A 17389-nucleotide genomic window follows, 5' to 3' on the forward strand; every position below is an offset into this window, starting at 1 on the left:
GGTTGAAGGAAATGGGACTGCATAAGGAGCCAGAGCCAGAGAATTGGAAGGGGCTGTGGCAAGGGGTGAAGGACTTGAAGATTTGGAAGAGGGAATGAAATGTATTATCTCTAAGTTTGCAGATGATACAAAGTTAGGTGTGAGAACTATGCAGAGATGCTTCAGCATGATTTGCACAGGCTGAGTGAGTGGGCATATGCATGGCAGATGCAGTATAATGTGGATAAATGTGAGGTTATCCCTTCAGTAGGAATAATAGGAAGGCAGATTATTATGTGAATGGGTGTAAATTGAGAGAGGTGATACTAAGCGAGACCTCCATCAGTCACTGAAAGTAGGCGCACAGGTACAGCAAGTAGTAAAGAAGGCCAATGATATGTTGGCCTTTATAGCGAGAGGATTTGAATACAATAATAGGGATGTTTTACTGCAGTTGTATAGGGCATTGGTGAGGCCACACCTGGAGTGTAGTGTGAAGTTTTGGTGTCCTTACCTGAGGAAGACCATCCTATGTAAAGTTAAAGTGCATAGGATTGCGGGTTGTGTCTTGAGATGGATAGAGGGAGTGCAGCGAAGGTTTACCAGGCTGATACCTGGGATGGCAGGTCTGTCATATGAGGAGAGTCAGTTAGGATTATACTCATGGGCCAGAATTTTATTGCCTGCCTGCCACAGGAATTGGAGCAGGCAAGGGGTGGACAATGGAAAGGTCTGTTGACCTCGGGCGGGATTTTATGGTTTTGGGACGAGCGAGGCCGTAAAATCTCACCCGTGGGGTTTAGAAGAGTGAGAGGAGATCTCATGGAAACTTATAAAATTCTAATAGGATTAGACAAGGTAGATTCAGAAAGAATGTTCCCAATGGTGGGGGAGTCAAGAACAAGGGGTCATAGTTTGATGATAAGGGGTAAACCTTTTAGGACTGAGGTGAGGAGAAATTTCTTCACCCAGAGAATAGTGAATCTGTGGAACTCACTACCACAGAAAGTAGTTGAGGCCAAAGCATTGTGGAATTTCAAGAAGAAGTTAGCTATAGCTCCAGGGGCTAAAGGGATCAAGGGACATTGGTGGAAGGCGGGATCAGGATATTAAATTTGATGATCAGCCATGATCAAAATGAATGGCGGAACAGGCTTGAAGGGCCGAATGGTCTCCTCCTGCTTCTATTTTTATGTTTCTAAAATAAGCCAACCTGTTGCACAAAGTCAGTTCTCATCTCACTTTCCTGACGTAGAATCATTTCAGATTTCTTTTTCTTCTTCAGTTTAATAAATTTTGATTCTAAATAGCTGTTGTAATAATTCCAAGAGACCAAACTTCGAGTGATACAAAGGAGTCACTGAAATTATGTTTGTGATTTATTTTTCCAGCTACATACTCTGGCCATGAGAATAAATGGGAAAGCAATGGTGGTACCAATCAGTTGCAATTCTAATTTTGATTGTAGTTTCTTTTCTGTTCTCAATCATAGAATCATAGAATCATAGAAACCCTACAGCACAGAAAGAGGCCATTCGGCCCATCGAGTCTGCACCGGCCACAATCCCACCCAGGCCCTACCCCCATATCCCTACATATTTTACCCACTAATCCCTCTAACCTACGCATCTCAGGATACTAAGGGGCAATTTTAGCATAGCCAATCAACCTAACCCGCACATCTTACTTGTGCAAACTTTTCAGATCTGCTAGGTGGCCTATCACTCATTATTTAGTTTTCACAGTTTTGCAGCACTGTGTGAATACATTTCAGTTATGATTGTGTCATCACTCCCCTGACAACCACTAGTAGTCACTGATCAATTCCTGCTGAAAGTAATGAAGGTGCTGGACATTTTTATGAGTACAAAAGCTTTAATTGTATATTCTGTTGAATTGTAAACCAAAATAAACTTTCAACATAACTTTGCATTCACTCAAATGTAATGTTACCATCGCAGCATTAGAACATTTAATAATATTGTGTGTAAGGCCATTGAATACAATAGAAATGCAACACAGAAGCAACAGAGAACACAAAGGACCACTTTACCTCATAATGGAGTTTCTGTTGTTGATGTTAGACCATTAGATCTCCAATGGCCTTGTCACAATAAGTTAGAGGGAATTAAAATGTTCTAAAAGACTTCTAACAGCTTTTGGAATGGATTTCGGCCAATAAACATAGTAAAATACAGGGGCGAATTTTACCGTCCCGCCTGCCATGGGAATTGTAGCAGGCGAGGGGCAGACCATGGAAAGGTCTGTTGACCTCAGGCGAGATTTTCTGGTTTTGGGGCGGGCGCAGCCAGAAAATCCCGCCCATAGTCTTAAATGCTACCACCTCAAATTGTTACAAATGGGCACCTTTTACCTCCCAAAAAACTGCTATTTCCCTTTGAGGCCTGCCACAGTGCTTCACATTGAAATAGGATCAGAAAAATCTGGTTGAGCCACTTTTGCCCATCTCTCTCCATTTCCGCCTCAATCCACCAATATCCTTGGCAGCTTAACCTGGGTCATGAGGCTTCAGGAATGTCCTTTGCACTCACACAGTCTCAAAAAGCTGTGCTGCATTTCATGAAAAATCTCCTGCAATGTTTTAGAGATGTGGGGAGTGAATTCTTCCCAACTCTCCATCATCTCATCCACATGCACGGAAATTGTTCAGATGGCCTTCACATGAGATCTGTGCCCTCTACATCATTGGTGTTTAGCTGGCAATGCCCTGAGACCTGGGTCCACAGGTTCCTCAGACAAGTGTGACCATTTTTCTCGCTTCATGGAAAGATTCTCATTTTCCTTGCTTTCCACTTTCAGGCTCTTAGTCTCACTGCCACACCCAATTACAACCTTTCTAGTTGTCTGAATAACCCCTCCTGAATATGTGGGATGGATTTTCATTAGTGAGGCAGGAAGGTCAAATCAGGGAATTTCCTGACCCATCTCTTTTAAACGCCTGCCACGTTTTCATTTCAGGGAGGCTGGTGTGGAATGGAATGGGGCGGCACGGTAGCAGAGCGGTTAGCACTGCTGCTTCACAGCTCCAGGGTCCCGGGTTCAATTCCCGGCTCGGGTCACTGTCTGTGTGGAGTTTGCACATTCTCCTCATGTCTGCGTGGGTTTCCTCCGGGTGCTCCGGTTTCCTCCCACGGTCCAAAGATGTGCGGGTTAGGTTGATTGGCCATGTTAAATTGCCCCTTAGTGTCCTGGGATGCGTAGGTTAGAGGGATTAGCGGGTAAAATATGTAGAGGTAGGGCCTGGGTGGGATTGTGGTCGGTGCAGACTCGATGGGCCGAATGGCCTCCTTCTGCACTGTAGGGTTTCTATGATTCTATGATTCTATGAATTAGGCCCACTACTTCTGCTGGAAGTTTAGAGGCACTCACGGAGGTGGGGGCGAGTGCCAAGTCAGGCTAATCTGAAAGCCCACCTCGGTTCTTTAGGACAGTTATATTAAAGGTCGATAGGCCATCCAGCCTTCACCCTCACACCTCTTCAATCCCCACACTCCTCCCATGCCCCTCATAATCCTATATCCCCCTTCTTACCTCCCATGCAACCTATATTCCCAAGACACCCATGTCCTGATAGCCCTCATGTATTCTCAATGGTCAGTCACCCAGTATGCACTATGGATCATTAGAAATTAAAACAAATTAAACTTCAAACAATCTAATAGGGGACCAGTTCAAACACAGGATAGAATTTTCCCAAAATATTTCTAAGTGTGATAACAGGGCGGCACGGTAGCACAGTGGTTAGCACTGCTGCTTCACAGCTCCAGGGGCCTGCGTTCGATTCCCGGCTCGGGTCACTGTCTGTGTGGAGTTTGCACATTCTCCTCGTGTCTGCATGCGTTTCTTCCGGGTGCTCCGGTTTCCTCCCACCGTCCAAAGATGTGCGGGTTAAGTTGCTTGGCCATGCTAAAATTGCCACTTAGTGTCCTGAGATGAATAGATTAGAGGGATTAGCGGGTAAAATATGTAGGGATATGGGGGTAGGGCCTGGGTGGGATTGTGGTCGGTGCAGACTCGATGGGCCAAATGGCCTCTTTCTGCACTGTAGGGATTCTATGATTCAATGAACAGTGAGAAAACAGGAGTGTTCTGCGCTGGTCTCTCAGGAGCGCTCCATATCACAATCTTTGGACACTTATCATAGAAATCATAGAAACCCTACAGTGCAGAAGGAGGCCATTCGGCCCATCGAGTCTGCACCGACCACAATCCCACCCAGGCCCTACCCCCACATATTTTACCTGCTAATCCCTCTAACCTACGCATCTCTGGACTCTAAGGGACAATTTTTAACCTGGCCAATCAACCTAACCCGCACATCTTTGGACCGTGGGAGGAAACAGGAGCACCCGGAGGAAACCCACGCAGACACGAGGAGAATGTGCAAACTCCACACAGACAGTGACCCGAGCCGGGAATCGAACCTGGGACCCTGGAGCTGTGAAGCAGCAGTGCTAACCACTTAGTGCCAAGAAAGAGCGTCCATGTGAATCAGGCCATTATGGAGGCTCCAGGCACCTGACTCATCCAATGTGGCCGCAGCTGTGCCCTGTTAACAAGGGGAGCTGCATTTAAACACTAACGATGCACTCACAGTCAGTCACGGCAGGAAGAGGGCACTGCGTAGAGCAGCTCTATGCTTTACCGATGGAGAGCTGGGATGATTACTGGACACCGTGGAGGAGGGCCATCTTCTTCCCTGAAACAGTTGATGACCCAGAGGTCAGGCTGGCAATGCAGCCTGGTCAGTGGTGGCAGCAGCAGTCAGTGACCATGCGCTGACTTGGAGGACCAGAGGCCAGTGCAGAATGAAAGTGAATGACCTCATTCAGGCAGCAAGAGTGAGTGTCTATCCTGTCCTGCCATCAGTCCCATATGTCGCATCTAGAGCATCCATGTCGATCCATTCCCTGACAATATCTGATAAGGGGTTGTGTTAATTATATGGAAATACATTTGCATTTAGATGAATGTAAATCAGGTTCACGCCCATTCTGGACTTGAATCTGATGATGTCACTGGTGAGGAGCAAGGATGATCTGAAATTATGAACCTGCCGGTCAGATGTGCGATTTCCAGATCTTGAGCCCCTGCCGGCTTTTCCGTGGATAGCTCAAGATCACCCTGGATGTCTGTTTGAGCTTAGCATTGTGTGTTTCCTGCCAGTGCAATTCACACTTCGCCCCTTGCCTGTGCTCAAAAAAATGGGATCTTCCCAAAGTGGGGGCACGGCTTTCACTTTCAGCTCCTGTCCATAATTTTCAAAGGTAGGTTGAGTTGCTTTGATGAGGTGAAAATCTGAGCCTGTGTCTCTGTGCCGGTACATGTGTAGCTAAGATGCCAGAATGGAGAGGCTGAGGACATAACAACAGCTTTGAATCTTTAAGAACCTGGCAGTCTTTGAACTGACTAGCTTCTCCCTCTAAGACACCTCCTGTAATGAAACAGACAAAAGACCTTGTTTAGCTGTGCACACAGTGATATCTTCCCTTGAAACAATGGTTGGGTATGTCGGTATTACAATACTTAATGCACATATAGCAACATCGCCTGGAGTTTTCCTTTGTTTCTGACAAGATGTCAGTGACTTGTTCAGCCGCTACCAATCTTCTCTTTCTCACTTGCCTCAAAACTTACCCTTTCACATGGCTCGCCTGTACCTTTTCTGTGAACTGTTGATTTTTAATGATGCTGGTTCTTCTTTGTTGATTGTACACCATTGTATTTTCTTTTGGAAGGAGAGAATATAATTGCTAGAATTTTGTCAGGATGGGGCGGGGGAGTCATGTATGGGTTGGAATGTTCGGGTCAAACCTCGCTTCAGTCGTTTATGGGCGCTCCAACCAGATTGTATGTCTCCTGTTGGGCCTCCCATCCCTTTAAGTAGTGTAATTCCAACTTCAAGAGCAACCAGCCATTTGGCAATGACATGACATCCTCCCACCCACCCTCCCAATCTTTCGTTCCCATGCCACCACCCAGCTAGCTCTCAGAGGCCCCATAAAATCCAGACCAATGTTATTCATCTGTGTGTGACCTGTAGAGGCTCCCATGCCTGTTATTATAATAGAGACAAAGGTGTTTGGGAACACCTTTTTGAGAAAGCCCTGGAAATCCTCAGGCCAGGTTAAGCTGACAGAGATCCACCACAATTAGTCTCTGCATCTTTTTATTCTCTATGGCACCTGGAGATGAGCCTTCCTCAGGCACCATGGGAAACAGGTCATGATGTCTTCATGCTGCACTTATTAAGGTGATGATTTTTCTGATTTTTGCTTTCCCCATCATTGGGAAATGCCCATTGGTCAGATGGAACAATTGGGAGAAAGGGTGTAATAGGCTGCATGTTGATTAATACACTTCAACAGCTTTTGTGGTGATATACTTAGTTCAATAATTTCTACATAACCCATTAATGTACCAATGTAGCCAGTCATACTGATATAAATGCTATATGTGTTTGAATCTCACTTGCTAATACTCACCTTTTTGGACAGGATGATGGGACATAATCCTTCACTTCAGTACAGGTACAATAATGTATTTCATTTAAAAGCTCTGCTATATTATAAATGTTCAGATAGAAATACATTTGGTTCTTTTTGATATAGGTGCGAGGTTATTTTGCATTTTTCATGCCAAACACAAAGCAATGCATCTTGCTTTCACATTGCAAATTATAGGCCCTCAGTATCACATAACTGCCATCATCTGTTCTTCCTTTACTTGCTATTAAGTTGCTAAACTCGAATCACAGACTACAGAATTGACTGAGGAAATCCATGAGCGATGGTTAAAGAATGGATGACAGGGAGCATCACTTTGAAGTAACTTTGGCAGATAAACCCCTGGAGCTGTATCTTTAGCCTCTGCTGGGGACAGAGGTAGAGCAGGCAGGCAACATGCTGATTCCTTAGTTCCATTCTGCACATGAATCCTTTTTGTGGAAGGGACTGGGATTTTTCCATTGGCATGTAGGTTGTGGGGAGCCAATTTCATTGCCTGGAGATGGTTACTTAGCGGCTGATATTGGGGCCATGGCTCCAGGCAGCCTGAGAGGCCATTCCTGTGAGTTTAATTTTACTCCTGGTGGATTGGTTACTAAAGCTATTAAACTTTAAAAAGTTGGAAAGAGGATGCTTCCTTTTTGAAGTACTTTCTCCCTCACTTATCTTACGTTGCAACCTTCTGCTGCTTTCAAGCTGGAAGTCCTGAGATTAGCCCTCCACCTTCAAGAACCTATCTGCCATCTTAAGTTGGACAACAAACCCATCGTCTGGCTATTAATTGGAGACACTGGGGGAGATCCCTGTATTTGACTGCTTTCCAGACAGTGTGGGCTTCTGACACACATTTCAGCTTGATGGTGGGGTTCGAAACCTGCAGGGAAAATCCAGCTCCTGATCTCTCAAAAAACAATTGCAGTACCTGTGAAAAAGAACATTTGCCATTTTCTCCACCCAATGAATCAAACTCCAGCAGATCAGCCACACAAACAATTGATTTCAACTGATTGTTTAAAGGAAATCAATTGGCATAATTATCATCAGAAGTAGACTGTTCATCTTGCATTAACAGTTATTGTAGTTTCACAGACCAATGCTTTGTTGATATTTGTAGTATTAACCATTGGTTTTAAGCACTATTACGGAATGATTCGGATAGCAAAATGTCCGCCTGTCTGGAGTTCGGATCAACTCAAGACCCTTTACCCTAAGCATGAGAAAATCTAAAATCCTCCAAGCCTCAGAGTGGAGAACTGCAAACAGTGACTTCAGGGTAGTTTTGAACACTCAAGATGTTTTCAACTTCTGAGTTATCACAATTTCTAATATTTTAGCATGTGTATTCTACTGAGACCAACTGCTAATGGAGCACAGTTTCTCTTTGGATGCTAGGCTTAGTGAAGTTGCAAATGTGTTATAATTGGATTTACTATTTTTGACAACTTGTTTGTGGAGACATTCTTCCCTGTGGGATTTCAAGTGTTAGCTGTGAAATAGGCTACAAGCTCGTTTTAAATACAGCCTTTCATTTGAAAATGGATGACAACTACACCATAAACTATCGCTATCCCAGTTAATATATAATAGCTCCTTCCTTGAAAAAATGTGAATTATCCTGTCGTTTGAATCGATTCGAACAAAACAATGTTTGAGGCACAAATTCAATTTATATTAATAGATAATTCAAATTAAACAACAATAATCTAAAAGTAGACTATATCTAGTGTTAAAACTAATAAATGAGAGTAATTACTGTGCAGTTAGCTGAATTACTTATTCAAATGACCACTACAAACCATTTGAGACGTATGGGTTATAACAGCACAACTTGTTGGGATGGTTAATACCTTTAATTCCAGGTCCTCCATTATAAAATGAAAGATTTGCATATATAGCATATTTTGCAACCTCAGGACATTCCAAAGCGTTTCACAGTCAATACCGTTCTTTTCTGAAATATATTCACTGTTTTATTGTAGGAAAATGCAGTAACCAATCTGGACACAATAAGGCCTCATAAGCAGCAATGAGTTGGATGATCAGTCAATCTATTTAAATAATATTATGTTGAGAGCGAGACATTAGCTGGGAAGCTCCACTATTTTTCAATAGTGTCAAGGGATTTTTCACTCCACCTCAGAGTGCAGATAGGTCCTTGGTTTGTTGTCTCAAAGGACAGAACATCCCTCAATACTACACTGAAATGTCAACCTAGATTGCATGCTCAAGTCACTGGAGTTAGGCCTTGATCTTGTGACTCAGAAGTGACATGTGCTTCTACTAAACCATGGCTGACACCTATTATGGTCTGTACAACTTTAACATTGGAGCTTCCCTCACAAGGTGCAAGAGGGATCAGTAATTCAGTAGTCAGCTTTGGCTCAGTTTAGCTCTCTCACCCGAGACTGCAGTTTATATTTCAAGTCCCACTCCAGATATTTAAAAACATGGGCTGTGATTTTCATGCTTGCCCACGGCTGGTTTTCCCATGGATGATGAAGTGAGCCATTGGGATCTTCCTATCCTAACAAAGACTATGCACTTTTGCATGGCTTTCCCGTCCTATTGCAAGAAGTCAACTTTAGTGGGACAAGAAGATCCTATTGGCGGGAGGGGCTGGAACATCCTGCCCATAGTCCTGGCTAATTCTTCAGTGCAACTCAGGGAGTGCACACCACCTTGTATGAAGTACTGTCTTTCCGACGAATCAATATTCCGATACTCTATCTGGCCTATAAAGCACTTGGTGTTATTTGAAGAACTGTAGGGGAGTTCTCCAAATGGCTTGATCAACAGTTATTCAATAACAAACCCTATCAAAAATGAATGATCTTGTCATTTGTCTCAGTGTTGATTTTTGGATCTTATTGTATGGAAAGTAGTTGTGGCATGTCTACATTAAAGCAGCGATTATAATTTTAATATATTTCATTGTAAAGCATTTTAGGACATTCTGAAATCTGCTTCATTTAAAAAAAAACCTAGTGCAGCTTCTTGCCTTGGGTTGTAGCTTTGAATTTGGCCTGTAAATTGCAATGAAAACAGGAATGGAAAAGAAAGCTGAATATGTTGCTAGCTAATAATATGTGACAACATAGTCCTAAATTTCCCTGATACCCTTTGCACTATTGTTACACCAGAAAATTACACCATTCATTAGAAACCAGAGGCTGCAGAGATTATTTCCTCAGTCCCTTTGCATTTTATTCACTCAGGGTATCTGCTACCCTCATTGTCACAGGCAATGTTCCAATTAAGCTGTGTGCTTGTGAGCGGTCACACAACTGTCATGTCAAGTGCCATGCGATCATCATTTCAGCCATGTAGGTGGCATGTGGAAAGTATTCTGCTGCTTGATGAACATGTCTTACCACACATTGCTATATTTCCTTTGGTGCCTGATCCTAGTGGATGTGGCCAGCCAGATCACATGGGCAACAGCTGATTGGCTAACAGCATGTCCAATGATAGTGCAAGAAGAGAGAGAGCTTGGGAAGTGGAAGGTGGCAGAGAAAAGAGATGCCACTTGAGATGTTTGTCTGACTTGCTGAGAAGCATGAGTAGCTTCAAAAGGACTGTGAGCTCCGTGTGTGCGAATATTTGCTTCTGAGTTATAATCTTAGGTTTGTTGTGGTTGCTCACATTGGCTAATAAGGACTTCTTATGGGCCGGGAAGACAGACATTTATAGAATCAGCTGCGCTCATTCATACCAAAAGCTAGAATGTGTGCCAGGCTGCCATTGCCCTTTACACCCCAGTCCTTGCCCGCTACCCCATACCCAGACTATCACCCAGTTCATGAATTTCCAGGTGTTTGCTGATATGAGAGAAAAATACTTGTCGACAAACACTGTTCAACAAATTAGTAAGAAGTTTAACAACACCAGGTTAAAGTCCAACAGGTTTATTTGGTAGCAAAAGCCACACAAGCTTTCGAAGCTGCAAGCCCCTTCTTCAGGTGAGTGGGAATTCTGTTCACAAACAGAGCATAGTGCTCTGTTTGTGAACAGAATTCCCACTCACCTGAAGAAGGGGCTTGCAGCTCCGAAAGCTTGTGTGGCTATTGCTACCAAATAAACCTGTTGGACTTTAACCTGGTGTTGTTAAACTTCTTACTGTGTTTACCCCAGTCCAACGCCGGCATCTCCACATCATGACAACAAATTAGTGACAGGGAGAAACTTTTTTTTAAATAAAACTCAGTATTTGTTGATTGGCAGTGTGGTGAACCATCGTTGGTTCCCACTGGATAGTGCTGAGCCAGGGGCTGGCCAGGACTACAAGGATGTACATATGTTACTGTTGGGTTGTGCTATTGTTGCTGTTGGGGTTAGGGTGGGGTTGTTACACCTTTGTATTGTAGTGTTGTGGCACATCCCAGTCGGGCTCCACCTCCTGGGAGAGGTATAAGAGTCCCTGCTCTGGCCGGGACCCCTTCAGTCTGGGATAGTGTTTATAAGTTCTGGTAGCTTCATTAACAGTAAATAAAAGCCTTCATTTACTGAGCTTCGAGCCTCGTGTCTGAATGGCGCATCAATTTTATTTACTGTCGTTAAACTCTCGTCGGAGAAAAAAAAAGGAAGAGAGTATGGAGCAATTTCTCAAGCCGGAACGCCTTACGCTAGATCCACGTGCGGTGGGCGCTTCTAACACCTTCGACCACTGGCTGAAGTGTTTCGAAGACTACCTGGCAGCCTCCGCAGCGGTCACCACAGATGATGACAGACTCCGGGTCCTCCATGCGAGGGTAGGCGACACTGTCTACCTCGCGATCCGTGCGGCCACTAATTACCCTAAGGCCCTCGAGCTTCTAAAGAAGCGCTATACTAAACCACCTAACGAGATACACGCTCGTTACCTCCTAGCCACTCGACGACGGCAGTCTGGCGAAACGATGGAGGAATATGCGAACGAGCTCCTACAGCTAGCCAGGGGCTGTGACTGCAAAGCTGTGTCGGCTGAGCAGAGCATGTACGACCTCGCCCGAGATGCGTTTGTGGCCGGGGTCGGATCGTCGTACATTCGACTTAAACTGTTGGAGAAGGGTAACCTTAATCTTACCCAGGCCATCGAGTTAGCAGAGATGCTCGAGTTGGCTTCAAAGAGTTTAGTTTTATATCCAGAGGACCACGTGGAGACAACGTGGGAGGAGCAGTCGCAAATCCCTCCTCGCCCCTCGGGTTCGAAATGCTGTGTAATGGCGTGCTCCCATTCGGGCCAGACGACGGCTGCAGCCCCGTGCGGCCCGCGATGCTACTTCTGTGGAGGAGCGAAGCATACCCGGCAAAAGTGTCCCGCTAAAGCTGTATTGTGCACCGCATGCGGTACAAAAGGGCATTATGCAAAAGTGTGCCGATCTGAACCCAGGAACGGCAGTGCGGCCTGCGATTCTTCAGAGCTTGGGTCATCATCGTCGAAGTCATCGCGGGGTTCGTCCACGTGCGAGACCAGGACGACGCCATTACGGTCGACGGAGTCGGAGGAGTATGACCACCAGGGGTCGCTGAGTTTGGCGCCCTCACCCACGTGCGATTCATGGGGGCAGCCATGTTGGTCGACACTGACCACGAACGACCAGCAGGGGTCCTCTGCATCGATTTCAGCTGCCTGCAGTGGCGTTCATGAACCAACGGTGGCGTCGATCATCCTGGACCAGGCCAAGCCTCATAGACTCGACCATTCAATGATGAATATCCAGGTAAATAATCATGTGATTGATTGTCTGTTTGACAGCGGGAGCACTGAGAGCTTTGTCCACCCAGACACTGTGGAGTGGTGTGGACTCCAGATTCAACCTGCCAAACAGACAATCTCTATGGCATCAAGGTCCCGGTCTGTTGCCGTGCTAGGGAGTTGCGTGGTAACCTTGAAAGTATAAGGCACAGTTTACGAGTGCTTCAAGCTCCTTGTGTTGCCGTATCTTTGCGCGCCAATACATCTCGGACTAAACTTCATGGTCCACTTGAGGAGTGTAATCCTACAGTACGGTGGGCCACTCCCTTCACTGGCAGTGGGAAAACAGCAGCAGCCTCCAAATTGCCCAACGCGCCCCGCCTGCAGCCTCTCGCGCTGAAGATCACCACACCCTCCTTGTTTCAGAATCTGGTGCCAGGCTGCAAGCCCATCGTGACTAAAAGTAGGCGTTACAGCGCTGAGGATCGGATCTTCATTAGATCTGAGGCTCAGCGGCTCCTCAAAGAAAGGATCATACAACCCAGTGTTAGTCCGTGGATGGCACAGGTCATGGTGGTCAAGAGCGGGAACAAACCCCGGATGGTCATTGATTACAGTCAGACCATTAACCGATATACGCAGCTGGATGCGTATCCCCTCCCGCGCATATCTGATATGGTCAATCAGATTGCGCAGTACCGGGTGTTCTCCACCATAGACCTCAAGTCTGCCTACCACCAACTCCCCATTCGCCCAGAGGACTGACAATACACGGCTTTTGAGGCGGATGGTCGCTTGTACCATTTTCTCAGGGTTCCCTTTGGTGTCACCAATGGGGTCTCGGTCTTCCAGCGTGCTATGGACCGAATGGTGGACCAGAACGGGCTGTGGGCTACCTTCCCGTACCTGGATAATGTCACCATCTGCGGCCATGACCAGCAGGACCACGACACAAACCTCCTGAACTTCGTACGCACTGCATCTCGCCTGAACTTGACCTACAACAGGGAGAAGTGTGTGTTTCGTACGCGCCGTTTAGCCATTCTAGGATACGTGGTGGAAAACGGGGTCATTGGTCCTGATCCAGAATGTATGCACCCCCTTGCTGAACTTCCCTTACCTACTAGTGCAAAACCACTGAGAAGATGCTTAGGCTTCTTCTCTTATTATGCGCAGTGGGTTCCCAACTACGCGGACAAAGCCCGTCCGCTCATTAAGTCCACGACTTTTCCCCTAACGCCAGAGGCCCGATTGGCCATCGATAAATTGAAAGCCGACATCGCGAAAGCTATGATGCATGCGTTAGACGAGTCCATCCCCTTTCAGGTGGAAAGCGATGCATCTGATTTCGCCCTGGCCGCCACACTTAACCAGGCGGGCAGGCCCGTCGCATTTTTTTCCCGCACCCTCCAAGGCCCCGAAATTCGGCATTCAGCGGTGGAAAAGGAGGCCCAGGCCATTGTGGAGGCCGTCAGACACTGGCGCCATTACTTGGCGGGAAAATGGTTCACCCTGATCACGGACCAGCGGTCCGTGGCGTTCATGTTTAACAACACGCAGAGGGGCAAGATCAAGAATGACAAGATCTTGCGGTGGAGAATTGAACTCTCCACCTATAACTACGACATCATGTATCGTCCAGGGAAACTCAATGAGCCCTCGGATGCCCTCTCGCGTGGACCATGCGCTAGTCTTCAGGAGGACCGTTTGCACACCCTCCATAATGATCTGTGCCATCCTGGGGTCACTTGGCTCTACCACTTTGTAAAAGCCCGCAACCTGCCTTACTCGGTGGAGGACGTCAGGTCGGTAACAAGGAGCTGTCGGATTTGCGCGGAATGCAAACCGCACTTTTACCGACCTGACCGGGCACATTTAGTCAAGGCCACTTGTCCCTTCGAGAGACTGAGTGTTGATTCTAAGGGCCCCCTTCCCTCAACAGATCGGAACGTGTACTTTCTAAATATCATTGACGAGTACTCTCGGTTCCCTTTTGTTATTCCCTGCTCGGATACATCCGCTGCCACGGTAATCAAGGCATTCCGTGATCTTTTTACCCTGTTTGGGTACCCCAGCTACATCCATAGCGACAGGGGCTCGTCGTTCATGAGCGATGACTTGAGGCAATTCCTGCTCTCATACGGGATTGCCTCTAGTAGGACCACGAGCTACAAGGGGTAATGGACAGGTGGAACGCGAGAATGCTACAGTCTGGAAGGCTGTCTTACTGGCGTTGAAGTCAAAGGGTCTTCCAGTCTCCCGTTGGCAGGAGGTGCTCCCTGATGCGCTCCACTCTATTCGCTCCCTCCTGTGTACGGCAACCAATGCTACTCCCCACGAGAGGATGTTCTCATTCCCTCGGAAGTCTTCCTCGGGGACCTCTTTACCGTCTTGGTTGATGTACTCAGGACCCGTCCTCCTGCGGCGACATGTAAGGGCCCGCAAGTCCGACCCATTGGTCGAACAGTTCCATCTCCTCCACGCCAACCCTCAGTATGCCTATGCGGCATACCCTGACGGGCGAGAGGACACTGTCTCGATCCGAGACCTGGCGCCAGCAGGGGACGTAGCAACCCCTGTCGCTCCCATACCCCCAGTAACAAACCCATTATCTCTTATTTCTTCCCCGGACACGGCGCGGGCAGCATCGGGACCATTGCCTAACCATTTTACTTCCATGTACAGCTTGCCTGAGCCCAGAAGATGGTCGCCACCGCAGGGCGTGTCAGGATCCCCTGGACTACCGTCACCTCAGGGTCAACCGGCCTGTGAGTCCGTGGAAGAACAGCTGGAAGCCGTTTTGGGGAGAACGCCACCGCAAGTGCCTACTCCGGTTCCCACTGGATAGTGCTGAGCCAGGGGCTGGCCAGGACTACAAGGATGTACATATGTTACTGTTGGATTGTGCTATTGTTGCTGTTGGGTTAGGGTGGGGTTGTTACACCTTTGTATTGTAGTGTTGTGGTACATCCCAGTCGGGCTCCGCCTCCTGGGAGAGGTATAAGAGTCCCTGCTCTGGCCGGGACCCCTTCAGTCTGGGATAGTATACATAAGTTCTGGTAGCTTCATTAACAGTAAATAAAAGCTTTCATTTACTGAGCTTCGAGCCTCGTGTCTGAATAGCGCATCAGGCAGTTAACATTTTTAAGTATTATTCAATGAATGGTTATCAATTTATTTCAAATATCTCACTCATTATCTTTTGTTCTGTTCTGTGTGCAATATAAATTAAACCACTATGTTCAAAACAAAATCAGTGCTGCACGTTTTCGTAAAAATTGGACTAATGATTCACGCGGTTTATTTAATTATTTAATGCTGGTTGAGAGAAGATTAATCTGGTTTGATCCCATCTGGAGTAACCATGTTGAGTTCTGGGTATGGCACCTCAGGAAGGATGTATCAGCCTTGGAGGAGGTGCAGCACAGATATTACTCTAGATTAAGCAGAAATCTTGCAGATCGAACCTTCATCAGCACTCTACTGGAATGTTTCCCTCAGCTGTACCTGAATCTTGCCTCGAGATTGTTTCTACACTCCTTTGAACATAAAGTAACATTTCTTATGAGGATTTGTCCCTTTGTTGATGCTGTTCATCTTCATTTTGGACTTATTGTTGATTAAAGTTCAGTTTTTCTGTAGCAAGATGCATATCATTTGCTTTAAGTTCAGCCATGCAGGACCTGCAGTGCATGACTGTGTTTGATAAATGTATTAACTTATCTACTTGTAATATGCGGCATGGTAGCACAGTGGTTAGCACTGCTGCTTCACAGCTCCAGGGTCCCGGGTTCAATTCCTGGCTCGGGTCACTGTCTGTGTGGAGTTTGCACATTCTCCTCGTGTCTGCGTGGGTTTCCTCCGGGTGCTCCGGTTTCCTCCCACAGTCCAAAGATGTGCGGGTTAGGTTGATTGACCAGGTTAAAAAAATTGCCCCTTAGAGTCCTGGGATGCGTAGATTAGCGGGTAAAATATGCGGGGGTAGGGCCTGGGTGGGATTGTGGTCGGTGCAGACTCGATGGGCCGAATGGCCTCCTTCTGCACTGTAGGGTTTCTATGCAAAGCATTATAGCTGCTCTCAAAGACTTTGGCTGGAATTCTCCGGTCTCCCATCAGCTGGTTTCTTGGCAGCAAGAGGCAACGAGCCATTCGTTAATGGTGGGATCCTCTGCCCTGCTGCTGTCAACGGGATTTCCCATTGAAGCCACCCATGCCACCAGGAAAAGAGGGGCAGGGGTGCGCTGTCGGCAGGACAGAGAATCTGCCACTAGTGAACAGACAGAATTCCAGCCTTTACACTCTGAATAAGCTGTACTTGATGAAAATGGTGATGTTCGTTCCATATAGTTTTTCTGTCATGCCAAGGAAAACCAATGGTTTTGCCACAGATTTCAAGCAATGCGTTCCACACTTAATAGAACAACACTGCATGGCTCACCCAGATAATCTGGATGAACAAAGTAGCTTTGATGAAGGAAATAAAAATACTTTTGAAGACTAATTAAACAGTCTTCTGCAGATCATCAGTATAAAGAAGACAAATTTAGGAAATCGCAAATGAGACAGTGGACAAAATCTTATCAAAAAATGGCAGAGTGTTGTTTCTGGTGAGAAAACTGGCGTGTTTCTCTCCAGAGAGGTGAGGTAGGTAAGGGATGTGAAAGGGCTGTGTGACTGGTGAGGGTGAGGGGGCTGAGAGGGGTGGTGTGTTCGAGTGGTTGAGGGTGGTGAGGAGTAGGGTGCGGGCATGTTAAAGGTGATCGTAAAGTTTAACTGTGTATAAATGAGTTGCTGATGGTATCAGAAATACCAGGCAGGATTTTTGAAAACAGAGCCTTTGAAACCAGCCTTTTAACCTGCTCACTCTGAACTCATCCAGTCTCCATTTCTACAGTAGAACTGCCACTGAAACTGGAGTCCCAAAAAAATCCACTTCCAACCATTCTCGAGATGGAGGCAGGAATGGGAATGGGAGTCGCCTGACTCCCATCTCTGACATGACAATAGGGCTCATAATACTTATTCAATGTCTCTGCCATTTCTTATTTGCCCAAGATAATTTCTTCTGCCTCTGCCTATGAGAGACCAATGTTTACTTTAGCTATTCTCCTTTTAACAAACTTGTAAAAGCTCTTATAATCCGGTCCTGTATTCCTGGCTAATTTATTCTCATGTTATATTTTTACCCTTTTCAACAATGTTTTGGTGG

Source organism: Mustelus asterias, chromosome 10 (genome assembly GCF_964213995.1).
Source record: "Mustelus asterias chromosome 10, sMusAst1.hap1.1, whole genome shotgun sequence".
Classification (NCBI taxonomy): Eukaryota; Metazoa; Chordata; class Chondrichthyes; order Carcharhiniformes; family Triakidae; genus Mustelus; species Mustelus asterias.